The sequence below is a fragment of the Episyrphus balteatus genome, chromosome 1 (genome assembly GCF_945859705.1).
Source record: "Episyrphus balteatus chromosome 1, idEpiBalt1.1, whole genome shotgun sequence".
In the NCBI taxonomy this organism is placed as follows: Eukaryota; Metazoa; Arthropoda; class Insecta; order Diptera; family Syrphidae; genus Episyrphus; species Episyrphus balteatus.
In genome coordinates, this window is record NC_079134.1 from 98,753,687 (window position 1) to 98,766,360 (window position 12,674).

General features: G+C 33.1%; 1 protein-coding gene across 4 annotated transcripts in view; it reads left to right on the forward strand.

The window, feature by feature from the left end:
- Positions 1-7,127: 7,127 nt before the first annotated feature.
- The window catches only part of LOC129906937 (inner centromere protein A-like), a 57,660-nt gene continuing 52,113 nt past the window's right edge, over positions 7,128-12,674 (forward strand). For 2 of the 4 annotated variants that reach the window (XM_055982931.1, XM_055982932.1), the window contains exon 1: positions 7,128-7,732. The gene's annotated coding sequence lies outside the window, so the exon portion shown is untranslated. The remainder of the gene's footprint in view (positions 7,733-12,674) is intronic. The other 2 variants (XM_055982930.1, XM_055982933.1) reach the window with 1 other exon arrangement.

Below are 12,674 nucleotides of genomic sequence, written 5' to 3' on the forward strand. Positions count from 1 at the left end.
GCAATAAATTGTTCCACTTCATGGTCAATTTGCTCGATTGTATCCATGGGAGATCTTAAATTTATAAAACTTAAAAGCCTTTCTCTAAAATCACTCCAGTTTGTTTTCTTATTTACAAGCTTTGGATTACTTTTTTCTATTACTTCCGATTCACTTAGTGTTAGAATCACTGGAGTATGATCTGATGACAAGTCATAATTACCTTCGACACTAATGTGATTTCGTTTGATTCCTTTAGCTACGAAAAAGTCAATAAGGTCTGGTATTTTGTTAGTATCGGAAGGCCAGTAAGTAGGCGACCTGGAGGAATAGAATTCGCAATTGTATTTACGGCCTGCTTGGAAAAGTCTTTTGCCTTTTGTTGATATAAGTCTTGAACCCCAATGAGTGTGTTTCGCATTGAAGTCTCCACCAACAAGAAAGTTATGCCCAAGAAGATTTAATAGATCTGTATAGTCATCTTCTGTCGGGGAGCGCCTTGGTGGGCAGTATATAGCTGCTATCTTAAACTCTTTCTTTTTCATACCAATACTAATAGTTGTTACTTGCATATTTTCATTAGTAAGCTTGGTTTCTTCATAATGTTTTAAACTTGCTTTTATAAGAATCGCCGATCCACCTTTTGCCTTGTCAGCTGGATGTGGAGCGTGGTAACATGAATAGTTTTCTATTACATTATCTAGACTTTGCCCATTGGAGAAGTGAGTTTCGGACACCAGGCAAATATCTATATGTTCCAGATCTAAAAAGATTTTTAATTCGGATAAGTGTTGTAAAAGACCGTTTGCATTCCATGTAGCGATTTTAAGTGTTCTGTCCATCATTGTTTTTTAAGAGCGACTTTTTCGCTTAACTGTTTGATATTCAAATCCTGTTTATCAATTCTTTGAAGAATGAGGTGTAGCATTTCTTTTATGGAAGTCTCTTCATTCTTCCGCACATTTTTTAGAATCTGAGAATAGGCTTTATTTTCATCGCTTTTACTTTGAACAGCTTTTTTAGGCGGTTCATTCTTAGTATTGTTTTCAGCAGTTAAATCGGTATTTACTGTGTTTCTGGGTTTGTCTCTAGCAGATGTATTTTTGCTTTTGAACTCTTGGAATTTTTTGGCAACTGGGCAGCCTCTATAGCTTGCCGGGTGATTACCCTGGCAGTTCACACATTTTGCTTTCTGATCTTTGCTCATCGGACAATTTTTAGTTGCATGTTTTCCTTCGCACTTTACAGAAGCAAACTCGCGGTTGCAGTATTTTTGGGTATGACCAAAAGCTTGGCAACGTTTGCACTGCGGAACAACTTTAGATTTTCGGAGTGGTTCAATTTTAACAGCTATGCCCAAGATTGATCTTACTTTATAAATGTCTTCGACACTTTGTTTACTGTCAAAAGTTAGCATGAATAAAGGTAGTAACCTCTTACTTGTCGTCGATTCTCCAGAGGAGTTTTTAATTGTCTCATTCTTAAATAGATTGACTGCATCAAGGGCTTGGTAGCCTTTTTGTACAAGATCTTCCACTACTTCCTCAGGAGAGCACGAGGAATGAAGACCTCTGGCTACTACTTTTATTGGCCTTGTAGCTTTGTTCTCATAGAGTGCCATTGAATTTGGTGTTTGCTCAGTTCTTCAGTGACAGATCTATACTCGTCGGCTTCTTCGACTATGACTTTCCAGTTGTCTTTGTTGTACGATGTGAATTTGCAAGCTTTTTTAGTACAATTTTCTATTATTTTCTTAAGATCTCCAAAAATTGGAAATCCTGAGATCATAATTGGTGGTGGTGTAATTTTTTTTGCTGCCTTTAGCGTGAGAATTTGATTTAACAACAGCTTCCACATTATTCGTTTCATTAGTTTCTGTAAACAATTCTTTATTATTTTCTGTTTTAGAGCTTTTCTGATTTCTTAAACAAATCTCAGGACTCCCGTTTGGTTTACGTTTCTTTGTGATACGCTTATGTTTCTTTTTCTCAGTTTCAAACAAGAGCTCTTCTTCATCAGTTTGATATTCACGCTCAATATATTTTGGACTTAACTGAAGCGTGGACTCTGAATCTTTCTTGTCAAGTAAGGAAACTTTCTCTTCGAGTTTTTTCACTTGCAGCTGAAGACTTTGAACTAGAACTTCAAGTTGTTTTCTTGCTGCTATTTCAATTTGCCATTCTTCAAAGTAGTTCTTTGATTTTGATTGGTCTATCTCTTTGTCTTCGATGGAACTCTGTTGATCTGTAATGTCGATCTCTTCATTTTTCTTGGTCCCTTTTTCTCTGATGTGTTTAACATCGATAGTATTGTTTGGAGTTGTCGGTGATGTAACCCCTGAAGTAAATTTGTTTGGGGGAGTTCTTTGCATCTTTGAACTCCGTCTCTCAATATTTATAAGCAATAATTGGTCCTCCCCAGAATCCATAGGACCGACCTCTAAAGAGAGTGGATTTACCAGTTTAACTGGATTGCCACCTGGGGTATTTAATCTATTCGTTTTGTTCATTGCCATAGTTTTTTTTTTTTAACTTTGTTTTCGTACCATAAATAGGTCAGTTACTTCTATCCATAGTTTATATTCAGCCGCCCCACAGGGTACAAACGCTGACCAGTGTGCCGCACAATATGTGTCAGACGCTCTTGGATTTAATTGGATGAAAATGATAGCTCGAAGTTTGGTGTGGTGGCCAAACTTTGACAAAAGTATAGAAGAGTATATACAAGGGTGTCCAAGTTGTCAAATGACTCAACATTTTTCAAAAGAAATAGTTACAACAAAATGGCCTCCAAGCCTATTCCATTTCCAAAGAATTAATTTGGATTTTTTTCATTTTGAAGGAAAAACTTTTTTAGTTATAGTAGATTCTTACAGCAAATATATAGATGTTCAGATCTACTTAAAAACCGACGCAATTCAGTTATGCAAAGGTTTAAGATTATTTTTTAAAACGTTTGGGTTTCCAAGTAAAATTGTAAGCGATAATAGTCCCCCGTTCAATTCCAAAATATTAAATGATTTTTGTACAAAAAATGGAATAAAGTTAACTAAAGCACCAGTCTATCACCCACAAAGTAATGGTCTCGCGGAGAGAGGGGTTCAAACAATAAAATGTAGTTTGAAAAAAATATAATTGCGATTTTAAATTAAAACAATTGGATATTCAAGCTAAGCTCGATGCAATCTTAATGGCATACAATAATACTTCTTCTACAACAACTAATAGAACAGAACACCTGCATCTTTAATTTTTTCTTATAGTCCCCAAACAAAACTTCATTCATTAAAGAAAAAAGTATCTTTTTATATTGATAAAAATGAAAAACAAATTTCTGGGGAAAAATGTAGGAAATGAAAATGTAAGCCTGATGAAGTTTAGTAAATATAAAGAAGGTGATAAAATACTTTATAGAAATCATTTTAAAGATATTAGGTGTGTTTTTTATTGCCACCGGTCTTAACTGGACAAAAAAAACGCAGTCGGGGCTAAGCAATTTACATGTTAAATGCAACAACACTTTAGCCCCTTGGGCTTAGTTGTTTAGCCCGCAGAATTCTCTGGGCTTAACTTTTTCAACAGATTTAAATCTGTACTACCAAATTAACTTGTTCGTAAATTGTTTAGAATTTGTTTAAAAACATCAAAACTGATGTTTGGAATGAAAATTATTATTTTAAATATTTATTTAATAGTTAGTTAAACTTTTTTTTTCAAAAACACACAAGAAAACCTAAAAGCGAGAAATATGACAACTCTATATTTTTTTGTGTCAGCTGATTTCGGAACATTTAATATACAGTGCTGCCAATTTTTCTCGGTAAGCCCCGAGGCGTTTTTTTTATCCAGTTAAGACCGGTGGTAGTAAAAAAACACACCTATTGTTAAATGGATTCCAGCTAGGGTAGAGTTGCCTAATTCCGGCCGTCTCCAGTAGCCGGCCACCTTTCAGAAAAATCGTTATAACTAGTGATTTTGTAGGATTTATTCCAAATTTTTGCTCTTATGCTGTTCTTTTAAATGTCCCTCCTAAAATAACAATATTCTTATTATTCTTGTTATCCAGTTATCTTAGAAAAAATAACTTTTTGTGAAGTGATCCAATCGGATATGGTTTTTTTGTAATTTTACTGCCGAAATCCACTATCGTAATTAGTGTTTTGTGGAAACAATTTTCAAGCTATTGCTTTGAAATGTTGTTTTTCTTATTAAATATATATTATTCTTCAAATAAAATAGGTTTTAAGCAGGAAAAAGATGCGAATTTTTGTTATTTTAAGGGTCCTCCTTAGAGATAGAACACAAAAAAAAGCTTTGAAATTCAAGAGTTTCCTGTATTCGGCCCCCTTTTATTGGTAAAAGTTTAAAAATGGGGAAAAATAGATATATTTTTTAATCATTTAATGTTATAACTTATTAACAATCAAAATTGTTTCTAAATTCTTAAAACAAAAAGATTTAAATAAAAAACATTCAATTTATTTAAGCTTGACCTAATAAAGTCAGTGGCCGGAAATAGGACACTAGATTTTAACCATACCGAAAAATTAATAATTAAAGTACATTTTATTTCAAGAATTATTCGAAAATGTTGATATTTGACGTTTCTGTGCTTTATTTTTTGAGACAAAATCCTTAAGGGGCCGGCTACTAGCAACTGTACCCTATATGGTTTATAAAATAATAAGTCCATTTACCTATTTAATAAATGTTAATAACAGCATTAAATTTGTAAATCATAATCAAATAACATTTTCAAAACTTGATGACAAGTTTCATCCAGTATGTAAATCTGATGAATTTGTTAATGTTAAAACTTCACAACCTGAAAAATTAACTAATGAAATTGTTAACAATACACTTAAACAAACAAGTACCTTGCATGCAAATAAGATAATCTTAGATATAAGAAGAACAACTAGAATAAGACGACCACCCACAAGATTGATTTATAAATGAAATAATTATTTAAAAATGAATTACTAATAGTACCTAATTGTTATTATATTTAATTTAAGATTTATAAATTAAATAATTGTTTATAAAATGAATTCCTAATAGTACATATTTTTTTTATATTTAATTTAAGAAAAAACAAACAAAAAATAATTAAAAATGAATTTCATGAATTATCATAATTAGACTTGTTTTACAAAATAGGAACTTTATATCTTAACATCAAATAAAAGTGGGAAGATGTTATATATTTTGTAAGATATACTACGAATATTGCACTTCATGTAACCTAGGCTTAAGTATAACAGAATATTCAATATACAGTGCTGCCAAGATTTCAGGTTTTTTTTTGTCCAGTTAGGACCGGTGGTAATAAAAAACACACCTATTTTCTGCTGGGGTGTTCATTTAAACCTTTTGCGGAATGTTCTTTTTTTCTGCAAAGTAGAAAATTATCTCGTTACGTGAATACCCTTAATTAAAAATACAAGACGACCACACGAGACGAGACACTTGCAAAAAATATCCAAAACAAAATGAAGCTATTTGTCTTTCCTTCATTTTTTTTTCCTTTTCATACTTTTTCACCACGATTCTCTCTGAGTGCAACCTCGTCAAACTTCGTATTTCGCATTTTGATGTTGGAGTGTCAAATTTGAGCTCCGTTTTCTTCTTTAAGCCTGGTACGCTGCTCGCGCTAACTTTTAGCCAAGATAAAATTCCCATACAAGTTATCGATAACTTGTATGGGATCCATTTTATCTCGGCTAAAAATTTTCGATAATTTGTATGGGAGCTAAAATTTAGCGCGAGCAGCGTACCAGGCTTTACCCTTCAAGGAAGAAAACGGAGTTCAGAAAAGGCACTCCGCCCTCCGACCGAGAAAAACGGGGTTGCACTCACACACTTGCAACTTTTTGTGTATGAACACAAAGTCGAAGGAGAAATCGTGGTGAAAAAAACCAATACATATAAAATCGGCTCCGCGGTGATTATAATTTCCATACTAATTTGAGCCGCCTTCGGACCCGTTTCTGAGCCGAAGACGGACTCAGCTCCGCCTGAGGCGGATCGGATTCGGACCTAGGTCGTACTTGTTTGCTTGAAGGGTACTGCCCAACTGCCCTTCAAGCAAACAGGTCCGACCTCGGTTCGAATCCGCTCCGCCTGAGGCGGAGCTGAGTCCGACTTCGGATCAGAAACTGGTGCGAAGGCGGCTCAAATTAGTATGGAAATTATAATCACCGCGAAGTCGATTGCATATGTATTGGTGTGGTGAAAATCTCCATTCCGAGAAAACGGAGCCGAAGGCGGACCTGAGTCGGAGCAGCGAAAACCTACCAGAAAGAGGGATAAAAAAAGGATGACATTTCGCATTTGCGACCAAAAAAAGAACAAGATTTATTTTTTTTTTTCACTGAAACTGTTTTATTTTTTATTTAATTTTGGCAAACGAAATTTTCACAATATATACAATATAAAATACAATACATTTTTTTCATTTTATTTTATTTGTTGTTGCTGCTGTTGTTGGTGTTTCTTTAGATGCCCAATCGCATGTTTCACCTTCTGCCTTTTTCTTCATCATTAGAGATTACATCTACAACACAAACAGAAACACATTACTTTAATCCAAACACTTTGAGCGATATTTATACAACATACCTTTTTTTGTTTCCATATTGTTAATAGTTTGATATAATTGTTTATAATTATACTTATATTTTATTAACAACGACACGAGACACGACACGACTAAACACTTCAACAAAAAAATAACAAAATGACGCTTTTGCTCTTGTTGGCTATGTCTGTCTACTTTTTTTTCCTTTTCTCAGTTTTCACCACGATTCTCTTAAACTTTGTGTTCATACACAAAAAGTTGCAAGTGTGTTAGTGCAACCCCGCTTTTCTCGGTCGGAGGTCGGACTGTCTTTTCTGGACTCCGTTTTCTTGCTTGAAGGGTGCCAGCTCAATTTAAAATCTCATATATAGATGTCGCTTAACAATGTTCTAAATTCACCATCATTTGACGACTTCTACACGATGACTAGACGCACAAGATGGAGAGAGAAAGATCGATTTCTCCTTTGCTCTTATGTGCGTCTACGTCTTCGTGTAGAAGCAGACTATCTGTATTTCATTTCACCCCTATTTACTACAAACTTCCCGAATCTGAGTACTAGAGAAAATTGATTGAAAAGTGGTGTGCGGTCAAATCCTCGCTTGTGTTAATAGTTTTTTTTTTCTCTCTAGTAAATTCAAAACTTACTACATTTGGATTGAAAACATTAAATAATAATACAAACAATTAAACTACAAGAAAATAAGTGATTTGCTTATTGATTTTCAGCCAAATGAACTTGGTTTAATAGTGTAGTGACTAGTGAAGGTTTATACAACTATACCACCATTTTGTTTTCAATTCCTCACCCCAAAACCAAATTATTATTTTATATGTAGCTGTAGACTGTATTTGGACTCTTTGTATTCGTTCCCATCTAATTTAAACCGTAAAAGAAAAAAAACATATTAATTGAAGGACTTAACATCTTTTTTTATGGAAAAAATGAAACTTAAACAACTTTTGTTTGTGAAAATATTAAAACCTGTACGATTGAGTTCGGGAACAAGTAGTGTTAATTTAATATAATTTTCTGTGCAGTAATTGTGTACCTCGTATTGTTAATCAAAGGTATAATGTATCTATTGTGAGTTAACCATATTAGTGTTTGCTGTCGCCGTTTGTCACGTACACCTTTTTACCCAAAAAAAAAAGGAATATTGTAAAATTAGTGGTAAGTTTATTGATAACTCAAGTCTTGTATTCTATTTAATAAATACATGAAGAAAAAACCTATCATTTTCATTGGATGCCATAAGCATGAAGTTGAAGTGTAGTTTATCAAAAAAAAAATGCAAGTTTACAAAGAGAGAAGCGATAGCAAACAATAAACCAGTTTTCATCTTTCCCCTGGTCGTATTGTATGGACATCTGCTCCTGTTTTTGGTACTTTAGCACTTGAAATTTCTAATTTTTTTTTTTTTGCCATCCAGTTGCGGTTATTTTTTCCTGGTGAGATACAAATTATGCTCATAAAGTTCTGTATGTATAGCTATATGAATTCGTTTGTAGAATGTAGATTGCATTAAGGTTTAGTTCACAGTAAACCGAATTGCGCGACGATTCAAACTAAACAAAAAGTAAAGCAATATAGGTAAATCAAGAAGATAATTAATTTTGCAAGAAAATGTGTTTTGGAAAAATAGTGTGATTGCATTGTTTTTTTTTTTTTTTCTTTACGTGTTTTTTTTTTTTGTATAAGACTGCAAATCTCTGAAAAATATGAACTAATTGGGGAAAAGAATGAATATTTACTTTGCCAATCCGATATCTTTTCTCTTTTTAAATATCTTATTTGGTGTTCCTATAACGTACAAGAGAATACAAAATGAAATACCTATTCAATACCTAAATAAAACTAACAAATAGTGTTCTTTTAAACCAAAGAGTACACAAATTTAGGGGCCAGTTATAGCCACAGTACTGTGTACTGTGAGTTATAGCTATCATTGGAAAGCCCTGTCTGTCAGTAAAATAAACTACTGTGGACAAGCATTCTAGATAAAGGACTTTGCACATGAGCTACGAACTACGAACTGCGAACTGTGGATGGTCGCATATTTTGACATCGTTCACATGAGTTAAATATTTCAATTCGCTGACAGCGACGAATTGTCAATTGGGTTCAGGGATGTGTACTCAAAAAAAAAAGTGAAGTAGAATCTTAAAAATGTGAGGCTTTTTATTTTGCTATGGGATTTGACATATGAAGTTTTCGATGCCTCAGTTTTCTTTCTATACTTCAAACTGAATGTATTTTCAATACATCCCTGTGTTTCTTATTCAAAAGATTTTTATCGTGATGAGATACTTTTGAAAAAAGTGGCTTTTTTTAAGTTTTTTTTTTTATAAATATCTAAAAATAAGACAATATTTACATGTGCATCCACTTAATATGGATCGTCGCAAAAAAGGAGAATTTTTTTTTACTAATTAACGAGCTTGAAAAATATCCTGGACGGTTCCACCAATATTTTCGGATGTCCAGGGAAAAATTTAATACCATTCTTCATTTGATTGAAAAGGATCTAAAGCCAAAGCCGTTGGCCTTTAGGAAAGATTTTATATTTGTGTTTTTATTTAATTTGTAATTACCTTTTTCTCCATGTTCTCCGCAGCCATGACCAGTGCCCATGTTCTGTAACTTTTATCACTGGCGATAAAATATTTGAATGGCTTTAAAATCCATTTAATCTCATCAAAATAAAAGAAATTTTGTTCCAGATCTTAATTTCTTAATTCATACATTCTGAATTTGAAAGAAATTTTGCTTTATTTATGGAAGAAAATGGATTTTAGAGACATTGAAAAACGTTTATCGCCAGTGATAAAGTTACAGAACAGGGGCCCAGAATAGAAAACAAAAACAAGAGTAATTTTGAGGTTAAGTCGCGCGCGAAAAATTTGTTCGTTGTAGTGTGGATGGTATGTGGAACGCGATTTGAGTTTGACAATTCGTAGCAACCAAACTGCAATTCGTAACTACCAAATTGTTTTTACAAATTTTTCTTATTTTAGCAAACAAAATGCAAATTTTAGTATTCTAACATTAGTATCAATTGGTTTCTTATAATTTGAATCATTTTTTGTTTGAAATTGAGTCCTTAAAGGACTTTGCCCATGAGCGCGACCAACGAATGGACGAACAAACGAGATTTAAAGGACTTTGCACATGAGAGCGACCAACGAATGAACGAATGGACGAACAAACGAGATTTAACACATTTCTACGACTCAATTTCAAACAAAAAATGATTCAAATTATAAGAAACCAATTGATACTAATGTTAGAATACTAAAATTTGCATTTTGTTTGCTAAAATAAGAAAAATTTGTAAAAACAATTTGGTAGTTACGAATTGCAGTTTGGTTGCTACGAATTGTCAAACTCTATTCGCGTTCCACATACCATCCACACTACAACGAATAAATTGTTCGCGCGCGACTTAACCTCAAAATTACTCTTGTTTTTGTTTTCTATTCTAAACCCAATTGACAATTCGTCGCTGTCTGCGAATTGTCATGTGAAAGATATGTCAAAATATGCGACCATCCACAGTTCGTAGTTCGTAGCTCATGTGCAAAGTCCTTAACACATTTCTACGACTCAATTTCAAACAAAAAATGATTCAAATTATAAGAAACCAATTGATACTAATGTTAGAATACTAAAATTTGCATTTTGTTTGCTAAAATAAGAAAAATTTGTAAAAACAATTTGGTAGTTACGAATTGCAGTTTGGTTGCTACGAATTGTCAAACTCAAATCGCGTTCCACATACCATCCACACTACAACGAACAAATTTTTCGCGCGCGACTTAACCTCAAAATTACTCTTGTTTTTGTTTTCTATTCTGGTCATGGCTGCGGAGAACATGGAGAAAAGGGTAATTACAAATTAAATAAAAACACAAATATAAAATCTTTCCTAAAGGCCAACGGCTTTGGCTTTAGATCCTTTTCAATCAAATGAAGAATGGTATTAAGGACTTTGCACATGAGAGCGACCAACGAATGAACGAATGGACGAACAAACGAGATTTAGCACATTTCTACGACTCAATTTCAAACAAAAAATGATTCAAATTATAAGAAACCAATTGATACTAATGTTAGAACACTAAAATTTGCATTTTGTTTGCTAAAATAAGAAAAATTTGTAAAAACAATTTGGTAGTTACGAATTGCAGTTTGGTTGCTACGAATTGTCAAACTCTATTCGCGTTCCACATACCATCCACACTACAACGAATAAATTGTTCGCGCGCGACTTAACCTTAAAATCATTCTTGTTTTGGGTTTGGTGGTGAACGGTATCGAATTCAAACTTCATTCGCGACGAATTAAAAACTCTCATGTGAAAGAAATGTCAAAATCAACGAATTTTCGTTCATTCGTTGGTCGTTGGTCGTGCTCATGTGAATAGTGCTTTAAATTTTTCCCTGGACATCCGAAAATATTGGTGGAACCGTCCAGGATATTTTTCAAGCTCGTTAATTAGTAAAAAAAATTCTCCTTTTTTGCGACGATCCATATTAAGTGGATGCACATGTAAATATTGTCTTTTTTTTAGATATTTATAAAAAAAAAAACTTAAAAAAAGCCACTTTTTTCCAAAGTATCTCATCACGATAAAAATCTTTTGAATAAGAAACACAGGGATGTATTGAAAATACATTCAGTTTGAAGTATAGAAAGAAAACTGAGGCATCGAAAACTTCATATGTCAAATCCCATAGCAAAATAAAAAGCCTCACATTTTTAAGATTCTACTTCACTTTTTTTTTTGAGTACACATCCCTGAACCCAATTGACAATTCGTCGCTGTCAGCGAATTGAAATATTTAACTCATGTGAGCGATATGTCAAAATATGCGACCATCCACAGTTCGCAGTTCGTAGTTCGTAGCTCATGTGCAAAGTCCTTAAGAGTTGATGTAGTTCTGTTCAACGAGGAAGCTGAATTAGAACAGGGGCACTGGACAGAACAGTTTAGTCAAAAACGTCAGCACAGAAAACAACAACAAACACATTTGACAGTTCTCACGAAATTGCTCTAACCTTATGTCGTTTTCTATTTGCTTTTGAGATTTTTGTGTAAAATAGAAGATGAAATCTAGTTTTGTAATTGCTTACGAAATCTGTTCATATAAAAAAACCTTTTTAAATAAAACAAAAACAAATGTTCAGACAAATGTCAAACAGAGGAGTGTGTTTGAAAATGTCATACAGAGGAGTGTGTGAAAGTGCGTGTGCTTGTATGTGTGAATGTTGATAAAAATCGAGATTCAGATATTTGAATCTCTTATCCATTTTTTGAATCTTTTTTCGTTTTCTATTTCATCAAGATTCAGAATCAGATTTGTGAATCTGACAGCTAAAAGAGGGGGTGAAGAGGGGAAAAAATGGAAAAATTTCAGATTTCATGATCTTTTTGCGACTTGAGATTCAAAAAATGGATTTCATGATCTTTTTGCGACTTGAGATTCAAAAAATGGATTCGAGATTTAAAAATCTGAATCTAGTTTTTTATCAAGATTCACACATACAAGCACACGCACTTTCACACACACTCCTCTGTATGACATTTGTCTGAACATTTGTTGTTGTTTTATTTTAAAAAGGTTTTTTATATGAACAGATTTCGTACACAATTACAAAACTAGATTTCATATTCTATTTGCGAGGAAAAATCTGAGATTTTTACACAAAAATTCTAAAAGCAAATAGAAAACGATTTTTACGTTTTTGTTTACAAATTATTTATGTCAAATTCCTTTCCATTTTTAGGAAAAAAAACGAATTTTTGGTGTTAAAAAAGAATTTGAAAACAGACCGAATTCTTGTTCCGATTGTGTGTGTGCCGCTTTTCAACAATTTTACACAAACGTCAAGCTGAAATCAAAACAATTTCTGCAAAATAAAACCAGAGATTCGTTTGATCAATAATTTTGTTTGTGTTCTTCAGTAGGTAATATAAATTAAATTTAATCAAAACAATAGGATATTGAGGATATTATTAAGAACTGAGTGAAGATGAAGTAGAAGGTAAATTATTTTGGCGGTATGCTGTGGTTTTATGGAGAAAAATTTACCGGAAGACAATCACGGGTAG